The sequence below is a fragment of the Pleurodeles waltl genome, chromosome 7 (assembly GCF_031143425.1).
Source record: "Pleurodeles waltl isolate 20211129_DDA chromosome 7, aPleWal1.hap1.20221129, whole genome shotgun sequence".
Classification (NCBI taxonomy): domain Eukaryota; kingdom Metazoa; phylum Chordata; class Amphibia; order Caudata; family Salamandridae; genus Pleurodeles; species Pleurodeles waltl.
The window spans coordinates 529,785,858-529,797,940 of record NC_090446.1 but is presented as its reverse complement, the minus strand read 5'-3'; positions in this window follow the sequence as shown (position 1 = coordinate 529,797,940).

Below are 12,083 nucleotides of genomic sequence, written 5' to 3'. Positions count from 1 at the left end.
TCCTCTTCGTTCTTGCAGAACACAAAGCTTCTTCCATCCAGTGGCAGCTTCCTTGCACCCTCAGCTGGCATTTCCTGGGCATCTGCCCACTCTTGACACTGTCGCGACTCTTGAACTTGGTCACCTTCTCTTACAGGTACTCAGGTCCGGAAATCCACTGTTGTTGCATTGCTGGTTGTAAAGAAATGGCTCCCTGTTGCAGTTACCCCCCACTTTTTGCCTGATACTGATGCTGACTTGACTGAGAAGTGTGCTGGGACCCTGCTAACCAGGCCCCAGCACCAGTGTTCTTTCACCTAAAATGTACCATTGTTTCCACAATTGGCACACCCTGGCATCCAGATAAGTCCCTTGTAACTGGTACCTCTGGTACCAAGGGCCCTGATGCCAGGGAAGGTCTCTAAGGGCTGTAGCATGTATTATGCCACCCTAGAGACCCCTCACTCAGCACAGACACACTGCTTACAAGCCTGTGTGTGCTGGTGAGAACAAAATGAGTAAGTCGACATGGCACTCCCCTCAGGGTGCCATGCCAGCCTCTCACTGCCTATGCAGTATAGGTAAGACACCCCTCTAGCAGGCCTTACAGCCCTAAGGCAGGGTGCACTATACCATAGGTGAGGGTACCAGTGCATGAGCACTGTGCCCCTACAGTGTCTAAGCAAAACCTTAGACATTGTAAGTGCAGGGTAGCCATAAGAGTATATGGTCTGGGAGTCTGTTTTACACGAACTCCACAGCACCATAATGGCTACACTGAAAACTGGGAAGTTTGGTATCAAACTTCTCAGCACAATAAATGCACACTGATGCCAGTGTACATTTTATTGTAAAATACACCACAGAGGGCACCTTAGAGGTGCCCCCTGAAACTTAACCGACTGTCTGTGTAGGCTGACTAGTTCCAGCAGCCTGCCACACCAGAGACATGTTGCTGGCCCCATGGGGAGAGTGCCTTTGTCACTCTGAGGCCAGTAACAAAGCCTGCAATGGGTGGAGATGCTAACACCTCCCCCAGGCAGGAGCTGTGACACCTGGCGGTGAGCCTGAAAGGCTCACCCCTTTGTCACAGCCCAGCAGGGCACTCCAGCTTAGTGGAGTTGCCCGCCCCCTCCGGCCACGGCCCCCACTTTTGGCGGCAAGGCTGGAGGGAACAAAGAAAGCAACAAGGAGGAGTCACTGGCCAGTCAGGACAGCCCCTAAGGTGTCCTGAGCTGAAGTGACTCTAACTTTTAGAAATCCTCCATCTTGCAGATGGAGGATTCCCCCAATAGGGTTAGGATTGTGACCCCCTCCCCTTGGGAGGAGGCACAAAGAGGGTGTACCCACCCTCAGGGCTAGTAGCCATTGGCTACTAACCCCCCAGACCTAAACACGCCCTTAAATTTAGTATTTAAGGGCTACCCTGAACCCTAGAAAATTAGATTCCTGCAACTACAAGAAGAAGGACTGCCCAGCTGAAAACCCCTGCAGCGGAAGACCAGAAGACGACAACTGCCTTGGCTCCAGAAACTCACCGGCCTGTCTCCTGCCTTCCAAAGATCCTGCTCCAGCGACGCCTTCCAAAGGGACCAGCGACCTCGACATCCTCTGAGGACTGCCCCTGCTTCGAAAAGACAAGAAACTCCCGAGGACAGCGGACCTGCTCCAAGAAAGGCTGCAACTTTGTTTCCAGCAGCCTTGAAAGAACCCTGCAAGCTCCCCGCAAGAAGCGTGAGACTTGCAACACTGCACCCGGCGACCCCGACTCGGCTGGTGGCGATCCAACACCTCAGGAGGGACCCCAGGACTACTCTGATACTGTGAGTACCAAAACCTGTCCCCCCTGAGCCCCCACAGCGCCGCCTGCAGAGGGAATCCCGAGGCTTCCCCTGACCGCGACTCTTTGAACCTAAAGTCCCGACGCCTGGGAGAGACCCTGCACCCGCAGCCCCCAGGACCTGAAGGACCGGACTTTCACTGGAGAAGTGACCCCCAGGAGTCCCTCTCCCTTGCCCAAGTGGAGGTTTCCCCGAGGAATCCCCCCCTTGCCTGCCTGCAGCGCTGAAGAGATCCCGAGATCTCTCATAGACTAACATTGAAAACCCGACGCTTGTTTCTACACTGCACCCGGCCGCCCCCGCGCTGCTGAGGGTGAAATTTATGTGTGGACTTGTGTCCCCCCCGGTGCTCTACAAAACCCCCCTGGTCTGCCCTCCGAAGACGCGGGTACTTACCTGCAAGCAGACCGGAACCGGGGCACCCCCTTCTCTCCATTCTAGCCTATGTGTTTTGGGCACCACTTTGAACTCTGCACCTGACCGGCCCTGAGCTGCTGGTGTGGTGACTTTGGGGTTGCTCTGAACCCCCAACGGTGGGCTACCTTGGACCAAGAACTGAACCCTGTAAGTGTCTTACTTACCTGGTAAAACTAACCAAAACTTACCTCCCCTAGGAACTGTGAAAATTGCACTGTGTCCACTTTTAAAACAGCTATTTGTCAATAACTTGTAAAGTATACATGCAATTTTTATGCTTTAAAGTTCCTAAAGTACTTACCTGCAATACCTTTCGAATGAGATATTACATGTAGAATTTGAACCTGTGGTTCTTAAAATAAACTAAGAAAAGATATTTTTCTATACAAAAACCTATTGGCTGGATTTGTCTCTGAGTGTGTGTACCTCATTTATTGCCTATGTGTATGTACAACAAATGCTTAACACTACTCCTTGGATAAGCCTACTGCTCGACCACACTACCACAAAATAGAGCATTAGTATTATCTATTTTTACCACTATTTTACCTCTAAGGGGAACCCTTGGACTCTGTGCATGCTATTCCTTACTTTGAAATAGCACATACAGAGCCAACTTCCTACATTGGTGGATCAGCGGTGGGGTACAAGACTTTGCATTTGCTGGACTACTCAGCCAATACCTGATCACACGACAAATTCCAAAATTGTCATTAGAAATTGATTTTTGCAATTTGAAAAGTTTTCTAAATTCTTAAAAGACCTGCTAGGGCCTTGTGTTAGATCCTGTTAGCATTTCTTTTAGAGTTTAAAAGTTTGTAAAAGTTTGAATTAGATTCTAGAACCAGTTGTAGATTCTTAAAAAGTATTCCAACTTTTAGAAGCAAAATGTCTAGCACAGATGTGACTGTGGTGGAACTCGACACCACACCTTACCTCCATCTTAAGATGAGGGAGCTAAGGTCACTCTGTAAAATAAAGAAAATAACAATGGGCCCCAAACCTACCAAAATACAGCTCCAGGAGCTTTTGGCAGAGTTTGAAAAGGCCAACCCCTCTGAGGGTGGCAACTCAGAGGAAGAGGATAGTGACTTGGAGGACAATTCCCCCCTACCAGTCCTATCTAGGGAGAACAGGGTCCCTCAAACCCTAACTCCAAAAATAATAGTCAGAGATGCTGGTTCCCTCACAGGAGAGACCAACACCTCTGAAATCACTGAGGATAACTCCAGTGAAGATGACCCCCTGTTAGCCAGGATGGTCAAAAGATTGGCTTTGGAAAAGCAGCTCCTAGCCATAGAAAGGGAAAGAAAAGAGATGGGCCTAGGTCCCATCGATGGTGGCAGCAACTTAAATAGGGTCAGAGATTCTCCTGACATCCTAAAAATCCCCAAAGGGATTGTAACAAAATATGAAGATGGTGATGACATCACCAAATGGTTCACAGCTTTTGAGAGGGCTTGTGTAACCAGAAAAGTAAACAGATCTCACTGGGGTGCTCTCCTTTGGGAAATGTTCACTGGAAAGTGTAGGGATAGACTCCTCACACTCTCTGGAAAAGATGCAGAATCTTATGACCTCATGAAGGGTACCCTGATTGAGGGCTTTGGATTCTCCACTGAGGAGTATAGAATTAGATTCAGGGGGGCTCAAAAATCCTCGAGCCAGACCTGGGTTGATTTTGTAGACTACTCAGTAAAAACACTAGATGGTTGGTTAACTGGAAATGAAGTGTGTGACTATGTTGGGCTTTATAATTTGTTTATGAAAGAACACATTTTAAGTAACTGCTTCAATGAAAAGTTGCATCAGTATCTGGTAGACCTAGGTCCAATTTCTCCCCAAGAATTGGGAAAGAAGGCAGACCACTGGGTCAAGACTAGGGTAACCAAAACTTCCACTGGGAGTGACCAAAAGAAAGGGGTTACAAAAACTCCCCAGGAGAAAGTGGGTGACACTAGAAACAAAGAAAAAGAGTCCTCTGTAGGCCCCCAAAAACCAGAACAGGTGGGTGGGCCCCAAGACACAACCCAAAACAAAGGTGGGTACCAGGGTAAGAACTGGGATGCCACTAAGGCATGGTGCCACAACTGTAAACAGTCTGGGCACCACACCAAGGACACTTCTTGTCCCAAAAACAAACCCCAGAACAAAATTCCTGGGGTAACCAGTGTAGCCATGGGAGATGACTCCTCGGATGAGGAGGTCTTCCTAGCCTTCAACTGGAAACAGGGCCCAACAGGTGAGTTGGAGATTCCAGAGGGAAGTAGACACTTCCACCACCTACTGGTGAATGGAATCCCAACCACTGTCCTGAGAGACACTTGTGCCAGTCACACTATTGTGCATGACAGGCTGGTGCTCTCAAACCAGTACATCCCAGGTGAGACTGCCAGGGTAAGAGTTAGCCTAGACAGGGTCACTAAGAGGCCTGTGGCTTTAGTACCCATAGAAGTGGGTGGCACTCTTAGCTGGAGAAGGGTAGTAGTCAGTACAGACCTCCCCCTTGATTGTCTCCTTGGAAATGACTACCCAGAGGTTAGTCAGAGCCCAAGAGAGGAACTGGTCCAGTGCCAGTCCTCTCCCAAGGATTCTGGAAGTCCTGCCTCTGCAGTAAACGCAAGCAGGCCCCAGAAGAAGAAGAAAAGAAAACAGAGTAGGAAGGGTGGACAACCTTTAGCCAAGGTTCCAGCAAGCCAAGGAGATTCTGCTCCAGTAGGGGAGAACTCCAAAAATGGCTCTGATAAAGTCCAACCTGACCCACAAGAAGTCCTGGCTAGTCAGGCAACTGTTAAGCCTGAGTGGGTGGCTCCTCAGCTAACAGAAGAAAGAGTGGAAGAAGGGTGTTTACTACAAGATGTGGTAACCCCCCACTCTAATACAGCAGACAGGCACCCTGAACCCAAAGAAGCCTGTAACTTAGCCCCTTCCCTTGTAGGTGAAGAGCTAAAGGTGTGGTTCTGGGCACTGACAGCTGTCAGTGGCCTCTGCTGGGTGTTAGCCTTTATGGCTGCACTATCCTTGGCATGGTGGTCTGACCCCATGCCAAATAACAAGTTAGGCCCCCTGACCCTGTTGGTCATGGTGGGGTTACTCCAGCTCTGGGTAACCTCTTTGGGTAAGCTAGGGGTGACCCTGGCTAAGATAAGATTAGCAGAGGTGGATACCTCTGACCTCAAAATAGAGAGAATGGGTGAAGACATAAAAAGCACAGACAAGAGGCAGTTCAGACTAGGTCCTATCACTGTGGAAGTGGGTCAGTTCCCCAGAGGGAATGACCTGAACAGGAGGATGTAAGGCAGAGTAGGCCCTGCAACAAACCAGCCATTTCCTCTACTCTTCCTCGCCTGACAGACTAGGAAGACTCTTCCAGCGTTGGCTGAGTCTCCTGGCCTGTGGGCTGGGGGGGGGCTTGTGTAAAGAAATGGCTCCCTGTTGCAGTTACCCCCCACTTTTTGCCTGATACTGATGCTGACTTGACTGAGAAGTGTGCTGGGACCCTGCTAACCAGGCCCCAGCACCAGTGTTCTTTCACCTAAAATGTACCATTGTTTCCACAATTGGCACACCCTGGCATCCAGATAAGTCCCTTGTAACTGGTACCTCTGGTACCAAGGGCCCTGATGCCAGGGAAGGTCTCTAAGGGCTGTAGCATGTATTATGCCACCCTAGAGACCCCTCACTCAGCACAGACACACTGCCACAAGCCTGTGTGTGCTGGTGAGAACAAAATGAGTAAGTCGACATGGCACTCCCCTCAGGGTGCCATGCCAGCCTCTCACTGCCTATGCAGTATAGGTAAGACACCCCTCTAGCAGGCCTTACAGCCCTAAGGCAGGGTGCACTATACCATAGGTGAGGGTACCAGTGCATGAGCACTGTGCCCCTACAGTGTCTAAGCAAAACCTTAGACATTGTAAGTGCAGGGTAGCCATAAGAGTATATGGTCTGGGAGTCTGTTTTACACGAACTCCACAGCACCATAATGGCTACACTGAAAACTGGGAAGTTTGGTATCAAACTTCTCAGCACAATAAATGCACACTGATGCCAGTGTACATTTTATTGTAAAATACACCACAGAGGGCACCTTAGAGGTGCCCCCTGAAACTTAACCGACTGTCTGTGTAGGCTGACTAGTTCCAGCAGCCTGCCACACCAGAGACATGTTGCTGGCCCCATGGGGAGAGTGCCTTTGTCACTCTGAGGCCAGTAACAAAGCCTGCACTGGGTGGAGATGCTAACACCTCCCCCAGGCAGGAGCTGTGACACCTGGCGGTGAGCCTGAAAGGCTCACCCCTTTGTCACAGCCCAGCAGGGCACTCCAGCTTAGTGGAGTTGCCCGCCCCCTCCGGCCACGGCCCCCACTTTTGGCGGCAAGGCTGGAGGGAACAAAGAAAGCAACAAGGAGGAGTCACTGGCCAGTCAGGACAGCCCCTAAGGTGTCCTGAGCTGAAGTGACTCTAACTTTTAGAAATCCTCCATCTTGCAGATGGAGGATTCCCCCAATAGGGTTAGGATTGTGACCCCCTCCCCTTGGGAGGAGGCACAAAGAGGGTGTACCCACCCTCAGGGCTAGTAGCCATTGGCTACTAACCCCCCAGACCTAAACACGCCCTTAAATTTAGTATTTAAGGGCTACCCTGAACCCTAGAAAATTAGATTCCTGCAACTACAAGAAGAAGGACTGCCCAGCTGAAAACCCCTGCAGCGGAAGACCAGAAGACGACAACTGCCTTGGCTCCAGAAACTCACCGGCCTGTCTCCTGCCTTCCAAAGATCCTGCTCCAGCGACGCCTTCCAAAGGGACCAGCGACCTCGACATCCTCTGAGGACTGCCCCTGCTTCGAAAAGACAAGAAACTCCCGAGGACAGCGGACCTGCTCCAAGAAAGGCTGCAACTTTGTTTCCAGCAGCCTTGAAAGAACCCTGCAAGCTCCCCGCAAGAAGCGTGAGACTTGCAACACTGCACCCGGCGACCCCGACTCGGCTGGTGGCGATCCAACACCTCAGGAGGGACCCCAGGACTACTCTGATACTGTGAGTACCAAAACCTGTCCCCCCTGAGCCCCCACAGCGCCGCCTGCAGAGGGAATCCCGAGGCTTCCCCTGACCGCGACTCTTTGAACCTAAAGTCCCGACGCCTGGGAGAGACCCTGCACCCGCAGCCCCCAGGACCTGAAGGACCGGACTTTCACTGGAGAAGTGACCCCCAGGAGTCCCTCTCCCTTGCCCAAGTGGAGGTTTCCCCGAGGAATCCCCCCCTTGCCTGCCTGCAGCGCTGAAGAGATCCCGAGATCTCTCATAGACTAACATTGAAAACCCGACGCTTGTTTCTACACTGCACCCGGCCGCCCCCGCGCTGCTGAGGGTGAAATTTCTGTGTGGACTTGTGTCCCCCCCGGTGCCCTACAAAACCCCCCTGCTCTGCCCTCCGAAGACGCGGGTACTTACCTGCAAGCATACCGGAACCGGGGCACCCCCTTCTCTCCATTCTAGCCTATGTGTTTTGGGCACCACTTTGAACTCTGCACCTGACCGGCCCTGAGCTGCTGGTGTGGTGACTTTGGGGTTGCTCTGAACCCCCAACGGTGGGCTACCTTGGACCAAGAACTGAACCCTGTAAGTGTCTTACTTACCTGGTAAAACTAACCAAAACTTACCTCCCCTAGGAACTGTGAAAATTGCACTGTGTCCACTTTTAAAACAGCTATTTGTCAATAACTTGTAAAGTATACATGCAATTTTTATGCTTTAAAGTTCCTAAAGTACTTACCTGCAATACCTTTCGAATGAGATATTACATGTAGAATTTGAACCTGTGGTTCTTAAAATAAACTAAGAAAAGATATTTTTCTATACAAAAACCTATTGGCTGGATTTGTCTCTGAGTGTGTGTACCTCATTTATTGCCTATGTGTATGTACAACAAATGCTTAACACTACTCCTTGGATAAGCCTACTGCTCGACCACACTACCACAAAATAGAGCATTAGTATTATCTATTTTTACCACTATTTTACCTCTAAGGGGAACCCTTGGACTCTGTGCATGCTATTCCTTACTTTGAAATAGCACATACAGAGCCAACTTCCTACACTGGTGTTCGTTTTCCTAGCAGAATCCCCCTATCACGACTTCTGTGCTCTCTGGGGTTTGTAGGTGCACTTTACACCTACCTTACAGGGTCTTGGGGTGGGCTATTTGTCTAACCCTCACTATTTTCTTACAGTCCCAGCGACCCTCTACAAGCTCACATAGGTTTGGGGTCCATTCGTGGTTTGCATTCCACTTTTGGAGTATACAGTTTGTGTTGCCCCTATACCTATGTGCTCCTATTGCAATCTATTGTAACTTTACACTGCTTGCATTACTTCCTTTTGCTATTTCTGCATATTTTTGGTATTGTATTGTATTGTAATTGTATTGTAATCGTATTTATATAGCGCTTACTACCCCTGACGAGGCGTCAAAGCGCTTTTCGATGAGTAGCACGTTACTCTGGAACCCAACAAGGAATAGTTATGGATTAGTATCGTTAGATAATGAGTACAGTTTTAGTATTATTATGAGTTAATTTGAGCCACGGATATGAGAGTTTGTTAGTTAGATTGACTGAAGTAATGGAGGGGTGGAGGAGGAAAGAAATCCAGAAGTGTTAATTGGGAGTATATCCTTCATTTACTCAACCCAAAGGCTTGGGATGAGTAAAGGGGGGCGGAGGGGGAAGAGTATGTGGAAGGGTTAGGGAGAGCATAGTAGCAGTGTGAGATTAATGCAGGAGAATTTAGTAGGGTTGTGTGGGAGGTCACAGAGGTAGAGTGAGGTTTGGTGAGTTAGATGTGGAAGTGGGGGGGAAGAGCTTAAGCAGAGATATTTAGGAGATGAAAGTGGTAGAAGGGATTTGGAATGAGTCAGAGTGAGAATGGAGGATAGTTTGATAGAGACATGACATAAGAGTGATGAGTAGATAAGTGTGATAAGATGAGAGCAGGAATTCATAGATATCTAGTATAACAACCCACCCAGGAGCCATGCAATGATCCACGAACATGCCAAGCACAGAAACAATGAATTCCATAGTTTGGCTGCTTGGACGGAGAAGGATGTACCACCTATAGTCTTTTTCTTGTATGGTGGTGTTCTAAGGCGGGGTGCCAATCTTGAGCGGAGGGTTCTTTGTTGGATGTATTTGGTAATTTTCTTTCTGATAAAAAGCGGTCCTGTTCCATGTATAGCTTTGTGGGTGATACAAAGCAGCTTGAAAGTGCATCTTCTGGCAACGGGTAACCAGTGTAGTGCTCTCAAGGCAGGGGAGATGTGGGCTTGCGGCTTTATATGTAGTAGTAGACTGGCTGCGGAATTCTGGATACCTTGTAGTTTTTTCATAACAGATAGCGATGATCAATGGTAGAGGCTATTGGCATAATCCAGTTTGGATAGTACAAGCGAGATAGTAGCTTGCACCTTGTGTGGAAATCCGAGGTGGGGGAAGATGCGTCGTAAAGTCTTTAAGGTGATGAAGCTTGTGCGTGCTAATTTGTCTACTTGGGCATTCATAGTTAACTTGGAATCCATGGTGATTCCTAGGTTTTTAACTTCCTTGGATAATTGAGGAGGTGGTCCGAGATCGTCAGGCCAGACGCACAGAGGGTCATAATGTTTCCAGTCACCACATATGAGTATTTCTGTTTTGGAGGTATTTAGTTTGAGATGGCTCCAGGTCATCCACTGATCAACGGCTCTGATGCAACTGAAGATTTGTGAGTTTTCAATGTTTTTGGGACCTTCTAATTTAAGTAGTATTTGTGTGTCATCTGCATAGTTGTAGCATGTGAGATGGAAATCATTGATCAGTTCTGGTAAAGATATCATGTAGATGTTGAAAAGCAAAGGTGAGATGATTGACCCTTGGGGGACCCCTACTTTTGTGAGGTAGGGTTCGGACGAGAAGGGGGGCGAGTGGATGATATTCGATCTTTTTTGAACATAGGAAGTAATCCAGTCGAGAGCAATCCCTTGTATGCCGGCTTCGTGGAGTCTTTGAGTTAGGGTGTCATGGTCAACCGTATCAAAGGCAGCTGAGAGGTCCAAGAGAAGTAGTGCAGCAACTCCATTTCGGTCGACTGTGTTTTTAAGATCGTCCCAGATTGCTATGAGTGCCGATTCAGTGCTTCTTCCTGGGCGGAATCCAGTTTGGAAGTCTAAAAATATAGAATTGTCTTCAATGAATTGTGACATCTGGGCGAATGCTGCTCTTTCTATCAATTTGCCCAGGAAAGGTCCATTTGTGATTGGTCTGTAGTTGTTTGGGTCTTGCGGGTCTAGGTTTGTTTTCTTTAATAAAGGTCGTATGTATGCCTTTCTCAGGTCTGCAGGAAAGGTTCCTCAAGTTAAAGAGTTGTTGATGATTCTTCTTGCAGGTTTGGCAGCAGAAGTAGATAGCAGGATGTTTTTGAAGATTTGTGGTGGGCAATGGTCAGAAGGGCAACCATAAGGTCTGCTTGCTTTGACCAAATCCATAAATTAATCCTGGGATATTTGTTTGAAGGACTGTAGAGGTTGGTTTATTCTTAAAGGGTATTTTAGGAAAGGGGTTGGTGCTGATGTTTTTCTTCTGTTTTAAATAGGAGTCCAATGTGTCTGCCTTGGTTGTGTAGTGAGTTGCCAATTTGATTGTGAAATCTTGAGTGGTGGGATGACTTCCTTCCATGCATCTAGGTTTTCGAAATTCATTGAGCATTTTATAAAATTCCTTGGTTGTAGATTGAGTATTTTGAATTCTGTCTGAGTAGTATCTTTTTTTTAGCTTTTTTGATTCATGATTTGTATATCCTGTTAAGTTTGTGTAGCTGCAGTTTGTCTTGACTGTTGTTTGTTTTGAGCCAGGTCTGCTGCAACTTTCTGATTACTTGCTTTATCTTTTTAAGTTCTGTGTTTCTCCAAGGTGTTGGTTTTCTTTTGGTGTGTTTAGTTTTTCTGAGTGGTATGTATTAGGACATCAAAAGCTTCCTGTAGTCACTCATAAAGTTTTGGTACAGAATTAACTGTATCTAGATCTGTGTTTGCTTTTAGTTGTGTTTCTAAGTGATGCAAATTGAGTTTGCTTCATGGTCAATAGGTGTATGTATGTAAGTAGTTGTGGGGTGTGTTGATTTCTGGAGTTGTATGTTGGAAAGTTATCATATGGTGATCTGACCAGGTTTTTGGTGTGATGCTATGTATAGTAACGAGTTCAGGCTTAGCAAAAATGACATCTAGGATGTGACCAGCGATGTGTGTGGGATTGTGTACAACCTGATGTAGGTTCAATGCGAGTAGGCCAGTGGTGATAGCTTTTGGATGGGGCATATTGGGTTTGTCAAACCAAATATTTAGATCCCCAAGAATGCATAGATTGGAGTATAGTGTAATAAGGTTTGAGACTGTGTCAAGAAAAGCATCTGGGAAAGTGGAGTTGTTAGGTGGAGGTCTGTAAAGGAGGAGAAAGTTACAGGAGGAAGTTGGAGTAGGGTGGCATCTGGTAAGGAGGGCTTCACAACCTTGTATGGAGATGTTGCCTGTTTGAATATAATAGCTAGTCCACCTCCTCTCTTGCCTATACGGTTTTGTGTGATGGTTTGATAGCCTGGAGGAACGGCTTCGTGCAACACTGGTGCCGTGTCATCTCCCAACCAGGATTCAGTGATGAATAGTAAGTCAGGTTGTGTGTCTGTGAGCAGGTCGTAGATGTGGTGCTTGTTTTTTGAGAGTGATCGAGCATTTATGAGCTGGCAGTTTAGAAAAGGTGTGTTAGTGGTAGTGTTGTTTTGTTTAGTAGAAGGGTAAGTAGTGTAATGTGAGCT